The sequence below is a fragment of the Anomaloglossus baeobatrachus genome, chromosome 4 (assembly GCF_048569485.1).
Source record: "Anomaloglossus baeobatrachus isolate aAnoBae1 chromosome 4, aAnoBae1.hap1, whole genome shotgun sequence".
NCBI lineage: Eukaryota > Metazoa > Chordata > Amphibia > Anura > Aromobatidae > Anomaloglossus > Anomaloglossus baeobatrachus.
Genome location: NC_134356.1, coordinates 669,820,298 through 669,847,333, shown reverse-complemented (window position 1 = coordinate 669,847,333; position 27,036 = coordinate 669,820,298). Strand labels below are relative to the sequence as shown.

General features: G+C 41.0%; 10 non-coding genes across 10 annotated transcripts; all 10 read left to right on the top strand.

Annotated features, from left to right (window-relative positions):
• The first annotated feature begins 240 nt into the window (after positions 1 to 240).
• On the top strand, positions 241 to 314 carry TRNAI-AAU (transfer RNA isoleucine (anticodon AAU)). Its single transcript has one exon. It is a non-coding gene; the product is annotated as a tRNA-Ile (tRNA).
• Positions 315 to 836: 522 nt separating this feature from the next.
• Positions 837 to 910, top strand: TRNAI-AAU (transfer RNA isoleucine (anticodon AAU)). Its single transcript has one exon. It is a non-coding gene; the product is annotated as a tRNA-Ile (tRNA).
• Positions 911 to 2,927: 2,017 nt separating this feature from the next.
• Positions 2,928 to 3,001, top strand: TRNAI-AAU (transfer RNA isoleucine (anticodon AAU)). The gene has a single exon. It is a non-coding gene; the product is annotated as a tRNA-Ile (tRNA).
• Positions 3,002 to 4,119: 1,118 nt separating this feature from the next.
• Positions 4,120 to 4,193, top strand: TRNAI-AAU (transfer RNA isoleucine (anticodon AAU)). The gene has a single exon. It is a non-coding gene; the product is annotated as a tRNA-Ile (tRNA).
• An 18,199-nt stretch (positions 4,194 to 22,392) lies between these two features.
• Positions 22,393 to 22,466, top strand: TRNAI-AAU (transfer RNA isoleucine (anticodon AAU)). Its single transcript has one exon. It is a non-coding gene; the product is annotated as a tRNA-Ile (tRNA).
• Positions 22,467 to 23,790: 1,324 nt separating this feature from the next.
• TRNAI-AAU (transfer RNA isoleucine (anticodon AAU)) lies at positions 23,791 to 23,864 on the top strand. Its single transcript has one exon. It is a non-coding gene; the product is annotated as a tRNA-Ile (tRNA).
• A 729-nt stretch (positions 23,865 to 24,593) lies between these two features.
• TRNAI-AAU (transfer RNA isoleucine (anticodon AAU)) lies at positions 24,594 to 24,667 on the top strand. Its single transcript has one exon. It is a non-coding gene; the product is annotated as a tRNA-Ile (tRNA).
• A 729-nt stretch (positions 24,668 to 25,396) lies between these two features.
• Positions 25,397 to 25,469, top strand: TRNAI-AAU (transfer RNA isoleucine (anticodon AAU)). Its single transcript has one exon. It is a non-coding gene; the product is annotated as a tRNA-Ile (tRNA).
• A 522-nt stretch (positions 25,470 to 25,991) lies between these two features.
• On the top strand, positions 25,992 to 26,065 carry TRNAI-AAU (transfer RNA isoleucine (anticodon AAU)). The gene has a single exon. It is a non-coding gene; the product is annotated as a tRNA-Ile (tRNA).
• A 729-nt stretch (positions 26,066 to 26,794) lies between these two features.
• TRNAI-AAU (transfer RNA isoleucine (anticodon AAU)) lies at positions 26,795 to 26,868 on the top strand. The gene has a single exon. It is a non-coding gene; the product is annotated as a tRNA-Ile (tRNA).
• Positions 26,869 to 27,036: the final 168 nt, after the last annotated feature.

Below are 27,036 nucleotides of genomic sequence, written 5' to 3'. Positions count from 1 at the left end.
TCGAGCCTAGAACTGGAGAACCACGAACCGCGAACCGCGCTCAACTCTACTCATAATATAAAAAAAGCTTGTCAATTCTCATATAAGATTGGTTCCTATGCTTTTGATGGGCTCTCTAAGAATTAGTCAACTTTCAACGTATTTTACCTTTCACTGTGGACAGATCAAGCTTTGAGAGGTCAGTAGCTGGTTTAAAATTAGAGCAAGTTCATTAAAAGAGAGTAGACATGGGGCAAAAGTGGCCGGTTAGCTCAATCGGTTAGAGCGTGGTGCTAATCACGCCAAGGTTGCGGGTTCGACCCCCGTGCTGGCCATTCCTTTGGCTTTCTGTTCACATCCAGTGACTTTTGGAAAAAGATCCGTAGGTTTTAGCCATCCAATGTGTAAAATTAATTTACAAACTTGAAATAACTTGGTTAGAGTAATAGAGTGGCCATGTTACATCGTCGTTAACCTTAAAGTATGACAGAGTAACGAATTGAAGCAAAATAGAAATATAATTTATTGTATGGCCAGAGATATAACTGTAAATATTGACAGCTTAGTCTATCACTAATTGTAATGCAGGCAAAAACTAATCCAAGCAATGGCGTAATTTACTGGCTCCTCACGTGACAAGTTAGAGTGGTTGGTGGCAACATATTGCTCATAATATAAAAAAAGCATGTCAATTCTCATTTAAGATTGGTTCCTATGATTTTAATGGGCTCTCTAAGAATTAGTCAACTTTCAACGTATTTTACCTTTCACTGTGGACAGATCAAGCTTTGAGAGGTCAGTAGCTGGCTCAAAATTAGAGCAAGTTCAATAAAAAAAAGTAGATATGGGGTAAAAGTGGCCGGTTAGCTCAATCGGTTAGAGCGTGGTGCTAATAACGCCAAGGTTGCGGGTTCGACCCCTGTGCTGGCCATTCCTTTGGCTTTCTGTTCACATCCAGTGACTTTTGGAAAAAGATCCGTAGGTTTTATCCATCCAATGTGTAAAATTAATTTACAAACTTGAAATAACTTGGTTAGAGTAAGAGAGTGGCCATGTTACATCGTCGTTAACCTTAAAGTATGACAGAGTAACGAACTGAAGCAAAATAGAAATATAATATATTGTATGGCCAGAGATTTCAGCTTCTAATCGTTTTTTAAGAAGTTTTGGGCAACTGGAATTCGATATAACTGTAAATATTGACAGCTAAGTCTATCACTAATTGTAATGCAGGCAAAAACTAATCCAAGCAATGGCGTAATTTACTGGCTCATCACGTGACAAGTTAGAGTGGTTGGTGGCAACATATTGCTCATAATATAAAAAAAGCTTGTCAATTCTCATTTAAGATTGGTTCCTATGCTTTTGATGGGCTCTCTAAGAATTAGTCAACTTTCAACGTATTTTACCTTTCACTGTGGACAGATCAAGCTTTGAGAGGTCAGTAGCTGGCTCAAAATTAGAGCAAGTTCATTAAAAGAGAGTAGATATGGGGCAAAAGTGGCCGCTTAGCTCAATCGGTTAGAGCGTGGTGCTAATAACACCAAGGTTGCGGGTTCGACCCCTGTGCTGGCCATTCCTTTGGCTTTCTGTTCACATCCAGTGACTTTTGGAAAAAGATCCGTAGGTTTTATCCATCCAATATGTAAAATTAATTTACAAACTTGAAATAACTTGGTTAGAGTAAGGAGGTGGCCATGTTACATCGTCGTTAACCTTAAAGTATGACAGAGTAATGAATTGAAGCAAAATAGAAATATAATTTATTGTATGGCCAGAGATTTCAGTTTCTAAGCGTTTTTTAAGAAGTTTTGGGCAACTGGAATTCGATATAACTGTAAATATTGACAGCTAAGTCTATCACTAATTGTAATGCAGGCAAAAACTAATCCAAGCAATGGCGTAATTTACTGGCTCATCACGTGTCAAGTTAGAGTGGTTGGTGGCAACATATTGCTCATAATATAAAAAAAGCTTGTCAATTCTCATTTAAGATTGGTTCCTATGATTTTAATGGGCTCTCTAAGAATTAGTCAACTTTCAACGTATTTTACCTTTCACTGTGGACAGATCAAGCTTTGAGAGGTCAGTAGCTGGCTCAAAATTAGAGCAAGTTCATTAAAAGAGAGTAGATATGGGACAAAAGTGCCAGTTAGCTCAATCAGTTAGAGCGTGGTGCTAATAACGCCAAGGTTGCGGGTTCGACCCCCATGCTGGCCATTCCTTTGGCTTTCTGTTCACATCCAGTGACTTTTGGAAAAAGATCCGTAGGTTTTATCCATCCAATGTGTAAAATTAATTTACAAACTTGAAATAACTTGGTTAGAGTAAGAGAGTGGCCATGTTACATCGTCGTTAACCTTAAAGTATGACAGAGTAACGAATTGAAGCAAAATAGAAATATAATCTATTGTATGGCCAGAGATTTCAGTTTCTAAGCGTTTTTTAAGAAGTGTTGGGCAACTGGAATTCGATATAAATGTAAATATTGACAGCTAAGTCTATCACTAATTGTAATGCAGGCAAAACTAATGCAAGCGACTTGAAGCAAAATAGAAATATAATCTATTGTATGGCCAGAGATTTCAGTTTCTAAGCATTTTTTAAGAAGTTTTGGGCAACTGGAATTCGATATAACTGTAAATATTGACAGCTATGTCTATCACTAATTGTAATGCAGGCAAAAACTAATCCAAGCAATGGTGTAATTTACTGGCTCATCACGTGACAAGTTAGAGTGGTTGGTGGCAACATATTGCTCATAATATAAAAAAAGCTTGTCAATTCTCATTTAAGATTGGTTCCTATGCTTTTGATGGGCTCTCTAAGGATTAGTCAACTTTCAACGTATTTTACCTTTCACTGTGGACAGATCAAGCTTTGAGAGGACATTAGCGGGCTCAAAATTAGAGCAAGTTCATTAAAGAGAGTAGATATGGGGCAAAAGTGGCCGGTTAGCTCAATCGGTTAGAGCGTGGTGCTAATAACGCCAAGGTTGCGGGTTCGACCCCCGTGCTGGCCATTCCTTTGGCTTTCTGTTCACATCCAGTGACTTTTGGAAAAAGATCCGTAGGTTTTATCCATCCACTGTGTAAAATTAATTTACAAACTTGAAATAACTTGGTTAGAGTAAGAGAGTGGCCATGTTACATCGTCGTTAACCTTAAAGTATGACAGAGTAACGAATTGAAGCAAAATAGAAATATAATTTATTGTATGGCCAGAGATATAACTGTAAATATTGACAGCTAAGTCTATCACTAATTGTAATGCAGGCAAAAACTAATCCAAGCAATGGCGTAATTTACTGGCTCATCACGTGACAAGTTAGAGTGGTTGGTGGCAACATATCGCTCATAATATAAAAAAAGCTTGTCAATTCTCATTTAAGATTGGTTCCTATGATTTTAATGGGCTCTCTAAGAATTAGTCAACTTTCAACGTGTTTTACCTTTCACTGTGGACAGATCAAGCTTTGAGAGGTCAGTAGCTGGCTCAAAATTAGAGCAAGTTCATTAAAAGAGAGTAGATATGGGGCAAAAGTGGCCGGTTAGCTCAATCGGTTAGCACGTGGTGCTAATAACGCCAAGGTTGCGGGTTCGACCCCCGTGCTGGCCATTCCTTTGGCTTTCTGTTCACATCCAGTGACTTTTGCAAAAAGATCCGTAGGTTTTATCCATCCAATGTGTAAAATTAATTTACAAACTTGAAATAACTTGGTTAGAGTAAGAGAGTGGCCATGTTACATCGTCGTTAACCTTAAAGTATGACAGAGTAACGAATTGAAGCAAAATAGAAATATAATTTATTGTATGGCCAGAGATATAACTGTAAATATTGACAGCTAAGTCTATCACTAATTGTAATGCAGGCAAAAACTAATCCAAGCAATGGCGTAATTTACTGGCTCATCACGTGACAAGTTAGAGTGGTTGGTGGCAACATATTGCTCATAATATAAAAAAAGCTTGTCAATTCTCATTTAAGATTGGTTCCTATGATTTTAATGGGCTCTCTAAGAATTAGTCAACTTTCAACGTATTTTACCTTTCACTGTGGACAGATCAAGCTTTGAGAGGTCAGTAGCTGGCTCAAAATTAGAGCAAGTTCATTAAAAGAGAGTAGATATAGGGCAAAAGTGGCCGGTTAGCTCAATCGGTTAGAGCGTGGTGCTAATAACGCCAAGGTTGCGGGTTCGACCCCCGTGCTGGCCTTTCCTTTGGCTTTCTGTTCACATCCAGTGACTTTTGGAAAAAGATCCGTAGGTTTTATCCATCCAATGTGTAAAATTAATTTACAAACTTGAAATAACTTGGTTAGAGTAAGAGAGTGGCCATGTTACATCGTCGTTAACCTTAAAGTATGACAGAGTAACGAATTGAAGCAAAATAGAAATATAATCTATTGTATGGCCAGAGATTTCAGTTTCTTAGCGTTTTTTAAGAAGTTTTGGGCAACTGGAATTCGATATAACTGTAAATATTGACAGCTAAGTCTATCACTAATTGTAATGCAGGCAAAACTAATCCAAGCGACTTGAAGCAAAATAGAAATATAATCTATTGTATGGCCAGAGATTTCAGTTTCTAAGCGTTTTTTAAGAAGTTTTGGGCAACTGGAATTCGATATAACTGTAAATATTGACAGCTAAGTCTATCACTAATTGTAATGCAGGCAAAAACTAATCCAAGCAATGGCGTAATTTACTGGCTCATCACTAGAGATGAGCGAACCGGTCCCGGTTCGGCTCGAGGTCGGCTCGCCGAACGGGGGTCCCGTTCGAGTTCGGTTCGTCGAACGTTCGACGAACCGAACTCGAACGTATAGGCTAGAATGGGAGGCAATCACAAACACATAAAAATGCATGATAAATGTACACAAACAGTTAATAAACATTGCCATAACACTTACCGGTCCTCGCGATCCCTTCTGCACTCTGTCTCCTGCCGCTATTCCATCCGATGATCGCTGAATCCTCCCGTGACCGGCACTGCCAGCAGAGATGCAGGACCTGTCGTGACGTCAGAATAGCCATGTGACCAGTCACGTGGCTATTATCTCATTGGCTACAGACTGGTCACATGACTATGACGCGTCATGTAGGACCTGCGAGTGCATCTCTCCGGTACACGGTGCACATATGTGTATCGCCGTGTACCGGCGACATGCTCTAGCACACGGTCGACTCCCCGTTCCGTTAGGGACCGGCTGTCACAGCCGGTCATTAACGGAGATCACCGTTGCCATAGCAACGCAGTTAGCGGTGATGTCACCGCTAACCGCGGCTCCGAGAGCACCGTTGCTATGGTAATGCGTCTGTCAGCGTTACCGCTGTTACCGCTGACAGCCAGCACTGATCACTCACGGAGTGAAGGGCTGCACGATTGTAGTGAGCATTGTAGTGAGGATGGAGGTTCCCCAGCCCCAAGTGATGAGCTGGTGAACCTTATCCTCACTACAAGTGTCACTACTACTACACTAGTGAGGATTGTAGTGAGCATTGTAGTGAGGATGGAGGTTCCCCAGCCCCAAGTGATGAGCTGGTGAATCTCATCCTCACTACAATCGTCACTACTACTACACTAGTGAGGATTGTAGTGAGCATTGTAGTGAGGATGGAGGTTCCCCCAGCCCCAAGTGATGAGCTGGTGAATCTCATCCTCACTACAATCATCACTACTACTACACTAGAAAGAAAGAAGACAGAAGAGCAGGATCGTGGAGGGCTGACAGGGGGTAATAAAGATGGAGTCTCTAATGTGTCTGTGTATTTATTTCTATTAAAGTATTTTTTCTCTGTGTGGTGTTTTTTTTAACCCTTTATTGGAGATTCTTAATGGCCGGGTCAAACGTGCCTGACATTAAGAATCTCTGGCTTAATACTGGCTAGTAAAACAAAGCCAGTATTAACTCATGATTACCCAACAAGCCACCCGGCTCCAGGGCTGTTGGAAGAGTTGGATACAGCGCCAGATGATGGCGCTTCTATGAGAGCGCCATTTTCTGGGGTGGCTGCGGACTGAAATCCGCAGTAGAGGGGCCCAGAAACCTCGGGCTAACCTGTGCTGCGGATTCCAATCCCCAGCTGCCTATTTGTACCCGGGAGAAACAAAAATGGGGCGAAGCCCACGTCATTTGTTTTTTAATTATTTCATGAAATAAGTGAAATAATTAAAAAAAAATGGGCTTCCCTATATTTTTGGTTCCCAGCCGGGTACAAATAGGCAACTGGGGGTTGGAGGCAGCCTGTGGCTGCCTGCTGTACCTGGCTAGCATACAAAAATATGGCGAAGCTCACGTCCTTTTTTTTTAGTTTTTTGGCAAAAAAAATAAAAAATGCTTCCCTGGATTTTCCATTGCCAGTGAAGGTAACACCAAGCAGTGGGGGTTAGCCGCCAGTAGCTGCTTGGATTACCCTTAGCTAGCAATACAAAAAATGCAGCGGGAGCCCATATATATTTTTTTTAATTATTTATTTAAATAACTAAAAATAAAATGGGCTTCCCTGTATTTTGATTGCTAGACATCACAGTGCTGTAAAAATAAATTTTTAAAAAAATGACGTAGCGCTCCGCGGTATTTTTGATTCTCAGCGCAGATAAAGCAGACAGCTATGGGTTGCCACCCCCATCTGCCTGCCGTTACCTTGGTTGGCAATCAAAATACAGGGAAGCCCATTAATTTTTTCTATTTAGAAAATGGTTAAAAAAAAATGACGTTGGGTCCCCCCATTTTTGATAGCCAGCTACGGTAAAGCAGACGGCTGTAGCCTGAAAACCACAGCTGGCAGCTTTACCGTGGTTGGGGATCCAATGTGGAGGTCCCCTCAGGCTCTTTTTTATAATTATTTTATAAATATTAATAATTACACAATAAAAGTAGGGTCCCCCCCAAATTGGATCACCAGCCAAGGTAAAGTGGACAGCTGTGGTCTGGTATTCTCAGGGTGGGAAGGTCCATAGTTATTGGGCCTTCACAGCCTAAAAATAGCAGGCCGCAGGCACCCCAGACGTGGCGCATCCACTAGATGCGCCAATCCTGGCGCTTCACCCCAGCTCATCCCGTGCCCTGGTGCAGTGGCAAACGGGGTAATAAATCGGGTTGATACTAGCTGTAAAGTCACCTGAGATCAAGCCCAGCAGTTTGTGATGTCATGGCATCTATTAGATACCCAACATCATAAACTGTCAGTACTAACAAAAAAAAAAAAATCGACAAAAGAAATTTATTTGAAAAAACAGTCCCCAAAACATTTCCTCTTTCACCAATTTATTGTAAGAAAAAAAATAAAGGGGTCCCACGACGACTCTGGACCGTCTAGAATATGGGGGGGAGACACTCAGGGAACGTATCCCCCATTTTCTAGGAGTGCGGACCCTTCATGTGAGGAGTGTGGGTGCAATGAATCTGCACTCACTCTCCCCGGGTCCACAGCAGCAGAGTCCATGTCGTAATGGTTGCTACCAAAGCTGCAATGCCCTGCTCATGAGGTAAGGGCATGCCTAATCAGGAGAACTACTGTAGAGGAAGCTCTGCTCACTGGTATATAGGTGCTCAGAGGTAATAATAGATACAATTAAAGAGTAACCTCGGCACTCTAAATCTCCCAGACTAAGTCAGTAAGTCACAACGGATAGTAATGCAAAATCACTCTTTATTGGTCCGTATTAAGAAAAAAAATTTTTTCATAAGCATATATGTTTTTGTCCAAAACAAGTTACAAATGACGTTTCAGCCTGAGCCTTCGTCAGATTGGACTTATCTGCATGTAATCATGAAAAATGACAATAATCAGTATCACATAAGAGTGAGAGAAAAATAACATAAACTCGAACAATGTAGAGGTACAATTGGGATGCAGCAAAAAAATTGCAACACAGCAAGAAATGAAACACATGATACAAATGTCATAATACAGTACAAGGACAATATAGTAATGACAAATATGGGGTCAGAGTAGACTTAGACAGCTCTGGTATGAAAGAGATGTCAATCATAAAGTAACATGTGCAGTAGGTGTAGAGCTACAGTATGCATGGCAGAGCTAATGGGTAGACCGACCATAGAAAAAGAACGGAGAAAAAGTGGAGAAAAAGTGGAGAAAAAAATGGAGAAAAAGTGGAGAAAAAGTGGAGAAAAAAATGGAGAAAAAGTGGAGAAAAAGTGGAGAATAAGTGGAGAAAAAGTGGAGAATAAGTGGAGAAAAAGTGGAGAAAAAGTGGAGAATAAGTGGAGAAAAAGTGGAGAAAAAAATGGAGAAAAAGTGGAGAATAAGTGGAGAAAAAGTGGAGAAAAAGTGGAGAATAAGTGGAGAAAAAAATGGAGAAAAAGTGGAGAATAAGTGGAGAAAAAGTGGAGAATAAGTGGAGAAAAAGTGGAGAAAAAGTAGAGAAAAAGTGGAGAAAAAAAAGGAGAAAAAGTGGAGAAAAAGTAGAGAAAAAAATGGAGAAAAAGTGGAGTAAAAATGGAGAAAAAATGGAGAAAAAAATGGATAAAAAGTGGAGAAAAAGTGGAGAAAAAGTGGATAAAAAGTGGAGAAAAAATGGATAAAAAGTGGAGAAAAAGTGGGGAATAAGTGGAGAAAAAGTGGAGAAAAAGTGGAGAAAAAAATGGAGAAAAAGTGGAGAAAAAGTGCAGAAAAAAATGGAGAAAAAGTGAAGAAAAAGTGGAGAATAAGTGGAGAAAAAGTGGAGAAAAAGTGGAGAAAAAAAAGGAGAAAAAGTGGAGAAAAAGTGGAGAAAAAGTGGAGAAAAAAGTGGAGAAAAAATAGAGAAAAAGTGGAGAAAAAGTGGAGAAAACGTGGAGAAAAAGTGGAGAAAAAGTGGAGAAAAAATGGAGAAAAAGTGGAGAAAAAGTGGAGAAAAAGTGGAGAAAAAGTGGAGAATAAGTGGAGAAAAAGTGGAGAAAAAAAAGGAGAAAAAGTGGAGAAAAAGTGGAGAAAAAGTGGAGAAAAAGTGGAGAAAAAATGGAGAAAAAATGGAGAAAAAGTGGAGAAAAAGTGGAGAAAAAAGTGGAGAAAAAATGGAGAAAAAGTGGAGAAAAAGTGGAGAAAACGTGGAGAAAAAGTGGAGAAAAAAGTGGAGAAAAAATGGAGAAAAAGTGGAGAAAAAGTGGAGAAAAAAAATGGAGAAAAAATGGAGAAAAAGTGGAGAAAAAGTGGAGAAAACGTGGAGAAAAAGTGGAGAATAAGTGGAGAATAAGTAGAGAAAAAGTGGAGAAAAAGTGGAGAAAAAGTGGAGAAAAAAATGGAGAAAAAGTGGAGAAAAAGTGGAGAAAAAGTGGAGAAAAAAATGGAGAAAAAGTGGAGAAAAAGTGGAGAAAAAGTGGAGAAAAAGTGGAGAAAAAAATGGAGAAAAAGTGGAGAAAAAGTAAAGTAAAAATGGAGAAAAAGTGGAGAAAAAAATGGGGAAAAAGTGGAGAAAAAGTGGAGAAAAAATGGAGAAAAAGTGGAGAAAAAGTGGAGAAAAAGTGGAGAAAAAATGGAGAAAAAGTGGAGAAAAAGTGGAGAAAAAGTAGAGAAAAAGAAGAGAAAAAAATGGAGAAAAGTGGAGAAAAAAATGGAGAAAAAGTGGAGTAAAAATGGAGAAAAAGTGGAGAAAAAATGGAGAAAAAAATGTAGAAAAAGTGGAGAAAAAAATGGAGAAAAAGTGGAGAAAAAGTGGAGAAAAAATGGAGAAAAAGTGGAGAAAAAGTGGAGAAAAAGTAGAGAAAAAAATGGAGAAAAAGTGGAGAAAAAGTGGAGTAAAAATGGAGAAAAAGTGGAGAAAAAATGGAGAAAAAATGGAGAAAAAGTGGAGAAAAAGTGGAGAAAAAGTGGAGAAAAAATGGATAAAAAGTGGAGAAAAAAGTGGAGAAAAAATGGAGAAAAAGTGGAGAAAAAGTGGAGAAAAAAGTGGAGAAAAAATGGAGAAAAAGTGGAGAAAAAGTGGAGAAAACGTGGAGAAAAAGTGGAGAAAAAGTGGAGAAAAAAATGGAGAAAAAGTGGAGAAAAAGTGGAGAATAAGTGGAGAAAAAGTGGAGAAAAAGTGGAATAAAAAAAGGAGAAAAAGTGGAGAAAAAGTGGAGAAAAAGTGGAGAAAAAGTGGAGAAAAAAGTGGAGAAAAAATGGAGAAAAAGTGGAGAAAAAGTGGAGAAAAAAGTGGAGAAAAAATGGAGAAAAAGTGGAGAAAAAGTGGAGAAAACGTGGAGAAAAAGTGGAGAAAAAAGTGGAGAAAAAATGGAGAAAAAGTGGAGAAAAAGTGGAGAATAAAATGGAGAAAAAAATGGAGAAAAAGTGGAGAAAAAGTGGAGAAAACGTGGAGAAAAAGTGGAGAATAAGTGGAGAATAAGTGGTGAATAAGTAGAGAAAAAAATGGAGAAAAAGTGGAGAAAAAGTGGAGTAAAAATGGAGAAAAAGTGGAGAAAAAATGGAGAAAAAATGGATAAAAAGTGGAGAAAAAGTGGAGAAAAAGTGGAGAAAAAATGGATAAAAAGTGGAGAAAAAGTGGGGAATAAGTGGAGAAAAAGTGGAGAAAAAAATGGAGAAAAAGTGGAGAAAAAGTGGAGAAAAAGTGGAGAAAAAGTGGAGAAAAAAATGGAGAAAAAGTGGAGAAAAAGTGGAGAAAAAGTGGAGAAAATGTGGAGAAAAAAATGGAGAAAAAGTGGAGAAAAAGTGGAGAAAAAATGGAGAAAAAGTGGAGAAAAAGTAGAGAAAAAAAATGGAGAAAAAGTGGAGAAAAAGTGGAGTAAAAATGGAGAAAAAGTGGAGAAAAAATGGAGAAAAAAATGGATAAAAAGTGGAGAAAAAGTGGAGAAAAAGTGGAGAAAAAATGGATAAAAAGTGGAGAAAAAGTGAAGAAAAAGTGGAGAAAAAATGGAGAAAAAATGGAGAAAAAAAATGTAGAAAAAGTGGAGAAAAAGTGGAGAAAAAAATGGAGAAAAAGTGGAGAAAAAGTGGAGCACCCTTTGGTGCCTTTCATGTGGCACTAAGGGGTGCTTAGCTTTGTATTTAGCCAAAAAAATGAAAAAAAAAATGACGTAGGGTTCCCCCTAGTTTTGTAGCCAGCTAGGGTAAAGCAGACGGCTGCAGCCTGCAGACCACAGCTGGCAACCTCACCTTGGCTGGTAATCCAAAACTGAGGGCACCCCACGCTGTTATTTTAAATTAAATAAATAATTTAAAAAAAAAACACGTAGGGGTCCCCCAAAATTGGATCACCAGCCAAGGTAAAGCAGACAGCTGGGGCCTGATATTCTCAGACTAGGGAGGTCCATGGTTATTGGACTCTCCCCAGCCTAAAAATAGCAGGCCGCAGCCGCCCCAGAAGTGGCGCATCCATTAGATGCGCCAATCCAGGTGCTTCGCCCCAGCTCATCCCGCGCCCTGGTGCGGTGGCAAACGGGGTAATATATGGGGTTAATACCAGGTGTGTAATGTCACCTGGCATCAAGCCCTGGGGTTGGTGAGGTCAGGCGTCTATCAGATACCCGACATCACCAACCCAGTCAGTAATAAAAAAAATAGACGACAAACACATTTTTATTTGAAAAAACACTCCCCAAAACATTCCCTCTTTAACCAATTTATTAGAATGAAAAACAAATCCAGGTCTGGTGTAATCCAAGGGGTTGCCATGACGATCCACACTGTCCCAGTCAATGAAGAGCAGGATGTTCCCCATTGGCTGGGAGAGCAATGCAGTGACCTGAGCTAACATCAATGGGTCAGCCCAGGTCACTGCAGGGCATGACAAGTGCTGCTGTCAGCAAGGTACATTACCTGCGCTGATCTCAAGCACTGCTGACAGCCCCTGTCACTAAGTTCAATGACCGCCGCCTTCACAGCCAAGAATCGCGAGAGGCCCGTGACGTCACCGCTAGTCAGTCTCGGGTCGGAAGCGAGAGAAGGTGATGTGACAAGCGGCGACCATGGAGGACAGTGACAGCGCTGAGGTCGGGATGGCGGGACTTCATCACCACAGGCAGGGCCGGCTCCAGGTTTTTGTGGGCCCCGCGCGGAAGAGTCTCAGTGGGTCCCATACACACGCAGACACACACACATACACAGATACATACACGTAAATATACATATTTATAGACAAACTCACAAAAATACATATAAACAGACAGATCTATACAGTCATATACACTGACATACATATACACATCATACATGCATACATACAGAGACACACACTGCTATGCTGCATACATACATACAGACACACACATACTGCTCTGCATGCATACATACATATAGACAGACACACACACACTGCTCTGCTACATACATACATATAGACAGACACACACATACTGCTCTGCTGCATACATACAGACACACACACACACTGCTCTGCTGCATACATACATACAGACACACACACACTGCTCTGCTGCATACATACATACAGACACACACACACACACTGCTCTGCTGCATACATACATACAGACACGCATACTGCTCTGCTGCATACATACATGCATACATACATACAGACAGACACGCATACTGCTCTTCTGCATACATACATACATACATACATACAGACAGACAGACACGCATACTGCTCTGCATGCATACATACAGACACGCATACTGCTCTGCTGCATACATACATGCATACATACAGACACGCATACTGCTCTGCTGCATACATACATGCATACATACAGACACGCATACTGCTCTGCTGCATACATACATGCATACATACAGACACGCATACTGCTCTGCTGCATACATACATGCATACATACAGACACGCATACTGCTCTGCTGCATATATACATGCATACATACAGACACGCATACTGCTCTGCTGCATATATACATACATACATACAGACACGCATACTGCTCTGCTGCATATATACATACATACATACAGACACATATACTGCTCTGCTGCATACATACATGCATACATACAGACACACATACTGCTCTGCTGCATATATACATGCATACAGACATGCATACTGCTCTGCTGCAAATATACATGCATACAGACATGCATACTGCTCTGCTGCATATATACATGCATACAGACATGCATACTGCTCTGCTGCATATATACATACATACATACAGACACATATACTGCTCTGCTGCATACATACATGCATACATACAGACACGCATACTGCTCTGCTGCATATATACATACATACAGACATGCATACTGCTCTGCTGCATATATACATACATACATACAGACACATATACTGCTCTGCTGCATATATACATGCATACATACAGACACGCATACTGCTCTCCTGCATACATACATGCATACATACAGACAGACACGCATACTGCTCTGCTGCATACATACATGCATACATACAGACACGCATACTGCTCTGCTGCATACATACATGCATACATACAGACACGCATACTGCTCTGCTGCATACATACATGCATACATACAGACACGCATACTGCTCTGCTGCATACATACATGCATACATACAGACACGCATACTGCTCTGCTGCATATATACATGCATACATACAGACACGCATACTGCTCTGCTGCATATATACATACATACATACAGACACATATACTGCTCTGCTGCATACATACATGCATACATACAGACACGCATACTGCTCTGCTGCATATATACATGCATAAAGACATGCATACTGCTCTGCTGCATATATACATGCATACAGACATGCATACTGCTCTGCTGCATATATACATGCATACAGACATGCATACTGCTCTGCTGCATATATACATACATACATACAGACACATATACTGCTCTGCTGCATACATACATGCATACATACAGACACGCATACTGCTCTGCTGCATATATACATACATACAGACATGCATACTGCTCTGCTGCATATATACATACATACATACAGACACATATACTGCTCTGCTGCATACATACATGCATACATACAGACACGCATACTGCTCTGCTGCATACATACATGCATACATACAGACAGACATGCATATTGCTCTGCTGCATACATACATACATACATACAGACACGCACACTGCTCTGCTGCATATATACATACATACACGCATACTGCTCTGCTGCATATATACATACATACATACAGACACGCATACTGCTCTGCTGCATATATACATACATACAGACACGCATACTGCTCTGCTGCATATATACATACATACATACAGACACGTATACTGCTCTGCTGCATACATACATGCATACATACAGACAGACACGCATATTGCTCTGCAGCATATATATATACAGACAGACACGCATACTACTCTGCTACATATATACATACATACAGACACGTATACTGCTCTGCTGCATAAATACATGCATACATACATACAGACACGCATATTGCTCTGCTGCATATATATATACATACATACAGACACACATACTGCTCTGCTGCATACATACATGCATACATACAGACATGCATACTACTTTGCTACATATATACATACATACATAGACACGCATACTGCTCTGCTGCATATATACATACATACAGACACGCATACTGCTCTGCTGCATATATACATACATACAGACACGCATACTGCTCTGCTGCATATATACATACATACAGACACGCATACTACTCTGCTGCATATATACATACATACAGACATGCATACTGCTCTGCTGCATATATACATACATACAGACACGCATACTGCTCTGCTGCATATATACATACATACAGACACGCATACTGCTCTGCTGCATATATACATACATACATACAGACACGCATACTGCTCTGCTGCATACATACATACATATAGACATGCATACTGCTCTGCTGCATATATACATACATACATACAGACACGCATACTGCTCTGCTGCATATATACATACATACATACAGACACGCATACTGCTCTGCTGCATATATACATACATACATATAGACATGCATACTGCTCTGCTGCATACATACATACAGACACGCATACTGCTCTGCTGCATACATACATACATATAGACACGCATACTGCTCTGCTGCATGCATACATACAAACACACACCTTGCTCTGCGGGGCCCACACACGCTGCTCCGGGGGTCACACACACGGCTCTGCGGGGCCCACAGGGAGGGGCGGGGAGGGAGTGATGTCCCACATACTGATCAGGTCACGGTGCAGATGGGGCCCACACAGCGCCGGAGGGAAGCGATTTGCTGGGGGTCGCTGGCTGGCACTGTGACTCCTTCATCTGTGCGACCGAGCAGGACGCCGGGCGGTAGCTCCGCCCACAGATGATGATCAATGCAGGAGAACACAGTGGCCTTAAAGGGCCGGCAGCCACAGTTTCCAGTGCCAAGGACTGCTGCCCCCGGGCCGACCGCAGGTAAGCCGAGCGGGACCGTCTGTGTGTGTGTGTGTGTGTGTGTGTGTGTGTGTGTGTGTGTGTATGTATGTGTACATGCCGCGGGCAGGAGGGGGCGGAGCGAGCTGAGCGGGAAAGTGTGGGCTTCCTGCACGTAACTAAGATAAACATCGGGTTACTAACCAAAGCGTTTTGCTTGGATACCCGATGTTTATCTTGGTTACCAGCTTCTGGCAGGCTGCCAGCGATGGCTCCTGCACACTCTAGCTGTAAAAAGCCCTGCTTTTTGCTGCTAGAACCGTTCTCGAACGTATCTAGAACTATCGAGCTTTTGCAAAAAGCTCGAGTTCTAGTTCGATCTCGAACAGCCCCCAAAATCACTCGAGCCCCGAACTGGAGAACCACGAACCACGACTCGCGCTCAACTCTACTCATCACGTGACAAGTTAGAGTGGTTGGTGGCAACATATTGCTCATAATTAGAGATGAGCGAACCAGTCGCGGTTCGGCTCGAGGTCGGCTCGCCGAACGGGGGTCCCGTTCGAGTTCGGTTCGTCGAACGTTCGACGAACCAAACTCGAGCCAATAGGCTATAATGGGAGGCAATCACAAACACATAAAAATGCATGATAAATGTACACAAACAGTTAATAAACATTGCCATAACACTTACCGGTCCTCGCGATCCCTTCTGCACTCTGTCTCCTGCCGCTATTCCATCCAATGATCGCTGAATCCTCCTGTGACCGGCACTGCCAGCAGAGATGCAGGACCTGTCGTGACGTCAGAATAGCCATGTGACCAGTCACGTGGCTATTATCTCATTGGCTACAGACTGGTCACATGACTATGACGCGTCATGTAGGACCTGCGGGTGCATCTCTCCGGTACACGGTGCACATATGTGTATCGCCGTGTACCGGCGACATGCTCTAGCACACGGTCGACTCCCCGTTCCGTTAGGGACCGGCTGACACAGCCGGTCATTAACGGAGATCACCGTTGCCATAGCAACGCAGTTAGCGGTGACGTCACCGCTAACCGCAGCTCCGAGAGCACCGTTGCTATGGTAACGCGTCTGTCAGCGTTACCGCTGTTACCGCTGACAGCCAGCACTGCTGCACGCTGCTTCCCGATTGTAGTGAGGATTGTACTGAGGATGAGGTTCCCCAGCCCCAAGTGATGGGCTGGTGAACCTCATCCTCACTACTACTACACTAGAAAGAAAGAAGACGAAGAGCAGGATCGTGGAGGGCTGACAAGGGGTAATAAAGATGGAGTCTCTAATGTGTCTGTGTATTTATTTCTATTAAAGTATTTTTTCTCTGTGTGGTGTCTTTTTTTTAACCCTTTATTGGAGATTCTTAATGGCCGGGTCAAACGTGCCTGACATTAAGAATCTCTGGCTTAATACTGGCTAGTAAAACAAAGCCAGTATTAACTCATGATTACCCAACAAGCCACCCGGCTCCAGGGCTGTTGGAAGAGTTGGATACAGCGCCAGATGATGGCGCTTCTATGAGAGCGCCATTTTCTGGGACGGCTGCGGACTGAAATCCGCAGCAGAGGCGCCCAGAAACCTCGGGCTAACCTGTGCTGCGGATTCTAATCCCCAGCTGCCTAGTTGTACCCGGCTGGACACAAAAATGGGGCGAAGCCCACGTCATTTGTTTTTTAATTATTTCATGAAATAAGTGAAATAATTAAAAAAAATGGGCTTCCCTATATTTTTGGTTCCCAGCCGGGTACAAATAGGCAACTGGGGGTTGGAGGCAGCCCGTGGCTGCCTCCTGTACCTGGCTAGCATACAAAAATATGGCGAAGCCCACGTCATTTTTTTGATGGGCAAAAAACTTCTGCATACAGTCCTGGATGGAGTATGCTGAGCCTTGTAGTTCTGTAGCTGCTGTCTGCTCTTCTCCATACAGACAGACAGCAGCTGCAGAACTACAAGGCTCAGCATACTCCATCCAGGACTGTATGCAGAAGTTTTTTGCCCCCTGAAAAAATTAAGTGGGCTTCGCCATATTTTTGTATGCTAGCCAGGTACAGCAGGCAGGTACGGCTGCCCCCAACCCCCAGTTGCCTATTTGTACCCGGCTGGGAACCAAAAATAAAGGGAAGCCCTTTTGTTTATTATTTCATGAATTTCATGAAATAATTAGAAAACAAATGACGTAGGCTTCGCCCCATTTTTGTGTCCAGCCAGGTACAACTAGGCAGCTGGGGATTGCAATCCGCAGCACAGGTTGGCCTGAGCTTTCTGGGCCCCACTGCTGCGAATTGCAGTCTGCAGCCGCCTCAGAAAATGGCACTTTCATAGAAGCGCCATCTTCTGGCGCTGTATCCAACTCTTCCAGCACCTGCCTGCTGTACCTGGCTAGCATACAAAAATATGGCGAAGCTCACGTCCTTTTTTTGTAGTTTTTTGGCAAAAAAAATAAAAAATGCTTCCCTGGATTTTCCATTGCCAGTGAAGGTAACACCAAGCAGTGGGGGTTAGCAGCCAGTAGCTGCTTGGATTACCCTTAGCTAGCAATACAAAAAATGCAGCGGGAGCCCATATATATTTTTTTTAATTATTTATTTAAATAACTAAAAATAAAATGGGCTTCCCTGTATTTTGATTGCTGGACATCACAGTGCTGTAAAAATAAATCTTTAAAAAAATGACGTAGCGCTCCGCGGTATTTTTGATTCTCAGCAGATAAAGCAGACAGCTATGGGTTGCCACCCCCATCTGCCTGCCGTTACCTTGGTTGGCAATCAAAATACAGGGAAGCCCATTAATTTTTTCTATTTAAAAAATAGTTTAAAAAAAAATGACGTTGGGTCCCCCCATTTTTGATAGCCAGCTAGGGTAAAGCAGATGGCTGTAGCCTGAAAACCACAGCTGGCAGCTTTACCTTGGTTGGGGATCCAATGTGGAGGTCCCCTCAGGCTCTTTTTTATAATTATTTTATAAATATTAATAATTACACAATAAAAGTAGGGTCCCCCCCAAATTGGATCACCAGCCAAGGTAAAGCGGACAGCTGTGGTCTGGTATTCTCAGGGTGGGAAGGTCCATAGTTATTGGGCCTTCCCAGCCTAAAAATAGCAGGCCGCAGGCACCCCAGACGTGGCGCATCCACAAAATGCGCCAATCCTTGCGCTTCACCCCAGCTCATCCCGTGCCCTGGTGCAGTGGCAAACGGGGTAATAAATCGGGTTGATAGTAGCTGTAAAGTCACCTGCGATCAAGCCCAGCAGTTTGTGATGTCATGGCGTCTATTAGATACCCAACATCATAAACTGTCAGTACTAACAAAAAAAAAATCGACAAAAGAAATTTATTTGAAAAAACAGTCCCCAAAACATTTCCTCTTTCACCAATTTATTGTAAGAAAAAAAATAAAGGGGTCCCACGACGACTCTGGACCGTCTAGAATATCGGGGGGGGGAGACACTCAGGGAACGTATCCCCCATTTTCTAGGAGTGCGGACCCTTCATGTGAGGAGTGTGGGTGCAATGAATCTGCACTCACTCTCCCCGGGTCCACAGCAGCAGAGTCCATGTCGTAATGGTTGCTACCAAAGCTGCAATGCCCTGCTCATGAGGTAAGGGCATGCCTAATCAGGAGAACTACTGTAGAGGAAGCTCTGCTCACTGGTATATAGGTGCTCAGAGGTAATAATAGATAAAATTAGTGAGTAACCTCGGCACTCTAAATCTCCCAGACTAAGTCAGTAAGTCACAACGGATAGTAATGCAAAATCACTCTTTATTGGTCCGTATTAAGAAAAAAAAATTTTCATAACCATATATGTTTTTGTCCAAAACAAGTTACAAATGACGTTTCGGCCTGAGCCTTCGTCAGATTGGACTTATCTGCTTGTAATCATGAAAAATGACAATAATCAGTATCACATAAGAGTGAGAGAACAATAACATAAACTCGAACAATGTAGAGGTACAATTGGGATGCAGCAAAAAAATTGCAACACAGCAAGAAATGAAACACATGATACAAATGTCATAATACAGTACAAGGACAATATAGTAATGACAAATAGAGTAGGCTTAGACAGGTCTGGTACGAAAGAGATGTCAATCATAAAGTAACATGTGCAGTAGGTGTAGAGCTACAGTATGCATGGCAGAACTAATGGGTAGACTGACCATAGAAAAAGAACGGAGAAAAAGTGGATAAAAAGTGGAGAAAAAAATGGAGAAAAAGTGGAGAAAAAGTGGAGAAAAAAATGTAGAAAAAGTGGAGAAAAAAAGGTAGAAAAAAAGGAGAAAAAAATGGAGAAAAAGTGGAGAAAAAGTGGAGAAAAAGTGGAGAAAAAATGGAGAAAAAGTGGAGAAAAAGTAGAGAAAAAAATAGAGAAATAGTGGAGAAAAAGTGGAGAAAAAAATGGATAAAAAGTGGAGAAAAAGTGGAGAAAAAGTGGAGAAAAACTGGAGAAAAAGTAGAGAAAAAAATGGAGAAAAAGTGGAGAAAAAGTGGAGTAAAAATGGAGAAAAAGTGGAGAAAAAGTGGAGAAAAAAATGGAGAAAAAGTGGAGAAAAAGTGGATAAAAAGTGGAGAAAAAAATGGAGAAAAAAATGGAGAAAAAGTGGAGAAAAAATGGAAAAAAAAATGTAGAAAAAGTGGAGAAAAAGTGGAGAAAAAGTGGAGAAAAAGTCGAGAAAAAGTGGAGAAAAAAATGGAGAAAAAGTGGAGAAAAAGTGGAGAAAAAGTGGAGAAAAAAAATGTAGAAAAAGTGGAGAAAAAGTGGAGAAAAAAATGTAGAAAAAGTGGAGAAAAAAATGTAGAAAAAGTGGAGAAAAAGTGGAGAAAAAAATGGAGAAAAAGTGGAGAAAAAGTGGAGAAAAAGTAGAGAAAAAAATGGAAAAAAAGTGGAGAAAATGTGGAGTAAAAATGGAGAAAAAGTGGACAAAAAATGGGGAAAAAAAATGTAGAAAAAGTGGAGAAAAAGTGGAGAAAAAGTGGAGAAAAAAATGGAGAAAAAGTGGAGAAAAAGTGGAGAAAAAGTGGAGAAAAAAATGTAGAAAAAGTGGAGAAAAAGTGGAGAAAAAGTGGAGAAAAAGTAGAGAAAAAGTAGAGAAAAAGTGGAGAAAAAGTAGAGAAAAAAAATGGAGAAAAAGTGGAGAAAAAGTGGATAAAAAGTGGAGAAAAAGTGAAGAAAAAGTGGAGAAAAAATGGAGAAAAAGTGGATAAAAAGTGGAGAAAAGGTGGATAAAAAGTGGAGAAAAAGTGGAGAAAAAATGGAGAAAAAGTGGAGAAAAAGTGGAGAAAAATATGGAGAAAAAGTGGAGTAAAAATGGAGAAAAAGTGGAGAAAAAATGGAGAAAAAAATGGAGAAAAAGTGGATAAAAAGTGGAGGAAAAAAATGGAGAAAAAGTGGAGAAAAAGTGGAGAAAAAATGGAGAAAAGATGGAGAAAAAGTGGAGAAAAAGTGGAGAAAAAGTGGAGAAAAAGTAGAGAAAAAGTGGAGCACCCTTTGGTGCCTTTCATGTGGCACTAAGGGGTGCTTAGCTTTGTATTTAGCCAAAAAAATGAAAAAAAAATGACGTAGGGTTCCCCCTAGTTTTGTAGCCACCTAGGGTAAAGCAGACGGCTGCAGCCTGCAGACCACAGCTGGCAACCTCACCTTGGCTGGTAATCCAAAACTGAGGGCACCCCACACTTATTTTAAATTAAATAAATAATTAAAAAAAAAAACACGTAGGGGCCCCCAAAATTGGATCACCAGCCAAGGTAAAGCAGACAGCTGGGGCCTGATATTCTCAGACTAGGGAGGTCCATGGTTATTGGACTCTCCCCAGCCTAAAAATAGCAGGCCACAGCCGCCCCAGAAGTGGCGCATCCATTAGATGCGCCAATCCTGGTGCTTCGCCCCAGCTCATCCCGCACCCTGGTGCGGTGGCAAACGGGGTAATATATGGGGTTAATACCAGATGTGTAATGTCACCTGGCATCAAGCCCTGGGGTTGGTGAGGTCAGGCGTCTATCAGATACCCGACATCACCAACCCAGTCAGTAATAAAAAAAATAGACGACAAACACATTTTTATTTGAAAAAACACTCCCCAAAACATTCCCTCTTTAACCAATTTATTAGAATGAAAAACAAATCCAGGTCTGGTGTAATCCAAGGGGTTGCCATGACGATCCACACTGTCCCAGTCAATGAAGAGCAGGATGTTCCCCATTGGCTGGGAGAGCAGTGCAGTGACCTGAGCTAACATCAATGGGTCAGCCCAGGTCACTGCAGGGCATGACAAGTGCTGCTGTCAGCGAGGTACATTACCTGCGCTGATCTCCAGCACACTGACAGCCCCTGTCACTGAGTTCAATGACCGGCGTCTTCACACCAAGTATCGTGAGAGGCCCGTGACGTCACCGCTAGTCAGTCTCGGGTCGGAAGCGAGAGAAGATGATGTGACAAGCGCCGGCTATGGAGGACAGTGACAGCGCTGAGGTTGGGATGGCGGGACTTCATAACCGCAGGTAAGCCGAGAGGGACCGTGTGTGTGTGTGTGTGTGTGTGTATGTGTGTATGTGTACATGCTGCGGGCAGGAGGGGGTGAAGCGAGCTGAGCGGGGAAGTGTCTGCTTCCTGCACTTAACTTGGATAAACATCGGGTTACTAATCAATGCGCTTTGCTTGGATACCCGATGTTTATCTTGGTTACCAGCTTCTGGCAGGCTGCCAGCAATAGCTCCTGCACACTGTAGCTGTAAAAAACCCTGCTTTTTGCTGCTAGAACCGTTCTCGAACGTATCTAGAACTATCGAGCTTTTGCAAAAAAGCTCGAGTTCTAGTTCGATCTAGAACAGCCCCAAAATCACTCGAGCCTAGAACTGGAGAACCACGAACCGCGAACCGCGCTCAACTCTACTCATAATATAAAAAAAGCTTGTCAATTCTCATATAAGATTGGTTCCTATGCTTTTGATGGGCTCTCTAAGAATTAGTCAACTTTCAACGTATTTTACCTTTCACTGTGGACAGATCAAGCTTTGAGAGGTCAGTAGCTGGTTTAAAATTAGAGCAAGTTCATTAAAAGAGAGTAGACATGGGGCAAAAGTGGCCGGTTAGCTCAATCGGTTAGAGCGTGGTGCTAATCACGCCAAGGTTGCGGGTTCGACCCCCGTGCTGGCCATTCCTTTGGCTTTCTGTTCACATCCAGTGACTTTTGGAAAAAGATCCGTAGGTTTTAGCCATCCAATGTGTAAAATTAATTTACAAACTTGAAATAACTTGGTTAGAGTAATAGAGTGGCCATGTTACATCGTCGTTAACCTTAAAGTATGACAGAGTAACGAATTGAAGCAAAATAGAAATATAATTTATTGTATGGCCAGAGATATAACTGTAAATATTGACAGCTTAGTCTATCACTAATTGTAATGCAGGCAAAAACTAATCCAAGCAATGGCGTAATTTACTGGCTCCTCACGTGACAAGTTAGAGTGGTTGGTGGCAACATATTGCTCATAATATAAAAAAAGCATGTCAATTCTCATTTAAGATTGGTTCCTATGATTTTAATGGGCTCTCTAAGAATTAGTCAACTTTCAACGTATTTTACCTTTCACTGTGGACAGATCAAGCTTTGAGAGGTCAGTAGCTGGCTCAAAATTAGAGCAAGTTCAATAAAAAAAGTAGATATGGGGCAAAAGTGGCCGGTTAGCTCAATCAGTTAGAGCGTGGTGCTAATAACGCCAAGGTTGCGGGTTCGACCCCTGTGCTGGCCATTCCTTTGGCTTTCTGTTCACATCCAGTGACTTTTGGAAAAAGATCCGTAGGTTTTATCCATCCAATGTGTAAAATTAATTTACAAACTTGAAATAACTTGGTTAGAGTAAGAGAGTGGCCATGTTACATCGTCGTTAACCTTAAAGCATGACAGAGTAACGAATTGAAGCAAAATAGAAATATAATCTATTGTATGGCCAGAGATTTCAGTTTCTAAGCGTTTTTTAAGAAGTTTTGGGCAACTGGAATTCGATATAAATGTAAATATTGACAGCTAAGTCTATCACTATTTGTAATGCAGGCAAAACTAATCCAAGCGACTTGAAGCAAAATAGAAATATAATCTATTGTATGGCCAGAGATTTCAGTTTCTAAGCGTTTTTTAAGAAGTTTTGGGCAACTGGAATTCGATATAACTGTAAATATTGACAGCTAAGTCTATCACTAATTGTAATGCAGGCAAAAACTAATCCAAGCAATGGCGTAATTTACTGGCTCATCACGTGACAAGTTAGAGTGGTTGGTGGCAACATATTGCTCATAATATAAAAAAAGCTTGTCAATTCTCATTTAAGATTGGTTCCTATGCTTTTGATGGGCTCTCTAAGAATTAGTCAACTTTCAACGTATTTTACCTTTCACTGTGGACAGATCAAGCTTTGAGAGGTCAGTAACTGGCTCAAAAGTAGAGCAAGTTCATTAAAAGAGAGTAGATATGGGGCAAAAGTGGCCGGTTAGCTCAATCGGTTAGAGCGTGGTGCTAATAACGCCAAGGTTGCGGGTTCGACCCCCGTGCTGGCCATTCCTTTGGCTTTCTGTTCACATCCAGTGACTTTTGGAAAAAGATCCGTAGGTTTTATCCATCCAATGTGTAAAATTAATTTACAAACTTGAAATAACTTGGTTAGAGTAATAGAGTGGCCATGTTACATCGTCGTTAACCTTAAAGTATGACAGAGTAACGAATTGAAGCAAAATAGAAATATAATCTATTGTATGGCCAGAGATTTCAGTTTCTTACCATTTTTTAAGAAGTTTTGGGCAACTGGAATTCGATATAACTGTAAATATTTACAGCTAAGTCTATCACTAATTGTAATGCAGGCAAAACTAATCCAAGCAACTTGAAGCAAAATAGAAATATAATATATTGTATGGCCAGAGTTTTCAGTTTCTAATCGTTTTTTAAGAAGTTTTGGGCAACTGGAATTCGATATAACTGTAAATATTGACAGCTAAGTCTATCACTAATTGTAATGCAGGCAAAAAATAATCCAAGCAATGGCGTAATTTACTGGCTCATCACGTGACAAGTTAGAGTGGTTGGTGGCAACATATTGCTCATAATATAAAAAAAGCTTGTCAATTCTCATTTAAGATTGGTTCCTATGCTTTTGATGGGCTCTCTAAGAATTAGTCAACTTTCAACGTATTTTACCTTTCACTGTGGACAGATCAAGCTTTGAGAGGTCAGTAGCTGGCTCAAAATTAGAGCAAGTTCATTAAAAGAGAGTAGATATGGGGCAAAAGTGGCCGGTTAGCTCAATCGGTTAGAGCGTGGTGCTAATAACGCCAAGGTTGCGGGTTCAACCCCCGTGCTGGCCATTCCTTTGGCTTTCTGTTCACATCCAGTGACTTTTGAAAAAAGATCCGTAGGTTTTAGCCATCCAATGTGTAAAATTAATTTACAAACTTGAAATAACTTGGTTAGAGTAATAGAGTGGCCATGTTACATCGTCGTTAACCTTAAAGTATGACAGAGTAACGAATTGAAGCAAAATAGAAATATAATCTATTGTATGGCCAGAGATTTCAGTTTCTAAGCGTTTTTTAAGAAGTTTTGGGCAACTGGAATTCGATATAACTGTAAATATTTACAGCTAAGTCTGTCACTAATTGTAATGCAGGCAAAACTAATCCAAGCAACTTGAAGCAAAATAGAAATATAATATATTGTATGGCCAGAGATTTCAGTTTCTAATCGTTTTTTAAGAAGTTTTGGGCAACTGGAATTCGATATAACTGTAAATATTGACAGCTAAGTCTATCACTTATTGTATTGCAGGCAAAAACTAATCCAAGCAATGGCGTAATTTACTGGCTCATCACGTGACAAGTTAGAGTGGTTGGTGGCAACATATTGCTCATAATATAAAAAAAGCTTGTCAATTCTCATTTAAGATTGGTTCCTATGCTTTTGATGGGCTCTCTAAGGATTAGTCAACTTTCAACGTATTTTACCTTTCACTGTGGACAGATCAAGCTTTGAGAGGTCAGTAGCTGGCTCAAAATTAGAGCAAGTTCATTAAAAGAGAGTAGATATGGGGCAAAAGTGGCCGGTTAGCTCAACGGTTAGAGCGTGGTGCTAATAACGCCAAGGTTGCGGGTTCGACACCCGTGCTGGCCATTTCTTTGGCTTTCTTTTCACATCCAGTGACTTTTGGAAAAAGATCCGTAGGTTTTATCCATTCAATGTGTAAAATTAATTTACAAACTTGAAATAACTTGGTTAGAGTAATAGAGTGGCCATGTTACATCGTCGTTAACCTTAAAGTATGACAGAGTAACGAATTGAAGCAAAATAGAAATATAATTTATTGTATGGCCAGAGATATAACTGTAAATATTGACAGCTTAGTCTATCACTAATTGTAATGCAGGCAAAAACTAATCCAAGCAATGGCGTAATTTACTGGCTCCTCACGTGACAAGTTAGAGTGGTTGGTGGCAACATATTGCTCATAATATAAAAACAGCTTGTCAATTCTCATTTAAGATTGGTTCCTATGCTTTTGATGGGCTCTCTAAGAATTAGTCAACTTTCAACGTATTTTACCTTTCACTATGGACAGATCAAGCTTTGAGAGGTCAGTAGCTGGCTAAAAATTAGAGCAAGTTCATTAAAAGAGAGTAGATATGGGGCAAAAGTGGCCAGTTAGCTCAATCGGTTAGAGCGTGGTGCTAATAATGCCAAGGTTGCGGGTTCGACCCCCGTGCTGGCCATTCCTTTGGCTTTCTGTTCACATCCAGTGACTTTTGGAAAAAGATCCGTAGGTTTTATCCATCCAATGTGTAAAATTAATTTACAAACTTGAAATAACTTGGTTAGAGTAATAGAGTGGCCATGTTACATCGTCGTTAACCTTAAAGTATGACAGAGTAACGAATTGAAGCAAAATAGAAATATAATCTATTGTATGGCCAGAGATTTCAGTTTCTTAGCGTTTTTTAAGAAGTTTTGGGCAACTGGAATTCGATATAACTGTAAATATTTACAGCTAAGTCTATCACTAATTGTAATGCAGGCAAAACTAATCCAAGCAACTTGAAGCAAAATAGAAATATAATATATTGTATGGCCAGAGATTTCAGTTTTTAATCGTTTTTTAAGAAGTTTTGGGCAACTGGAATTCGATATAACTGTAAATATTGACAGCTAAGTCTATCACTAATTGTAATGCAGGCAAAAACTAATCCAAGCAATGGCGTAATTTACTGCCTCATCACGTGACAAGTTAGAGTGGTTGGTGGCAACATATTGCTCATAATATAAAAAAAGCTTGTCAATTCTCATTTAAGATTGGTTCCTATGCTTTTGATTGGCTCTCTAAGAATTAGTCAACTTTCAACGTATTTTACCTTTCACTGTGGACAGATCAAGCTTTGAGAGGTCAGTAGCTGGCTCAAAATTAGAGCAAGTTCATTAAAAGAGAGTAGATATGGGGCAAAAGTGGCCGGTTAGCTCAATCGGTTAGAGCGTGGTGCTAATAACGCCAAGGTTGCGGGTTCGACCCCCGTGCTGGCCATTCCTTTGGCTTTCTGTTCACATCCAGTGACTTTTGGAAAAAGATCCGTAGGTTTTATCCATCCAATGTGTAAAATTAATTTACAAACTTGAAATAACTTGGTTAGGGTAATAGAGTGGCCATGTTACATCGTCGTTAACCTTAAAGTATGACAGAGTAACGAATTGA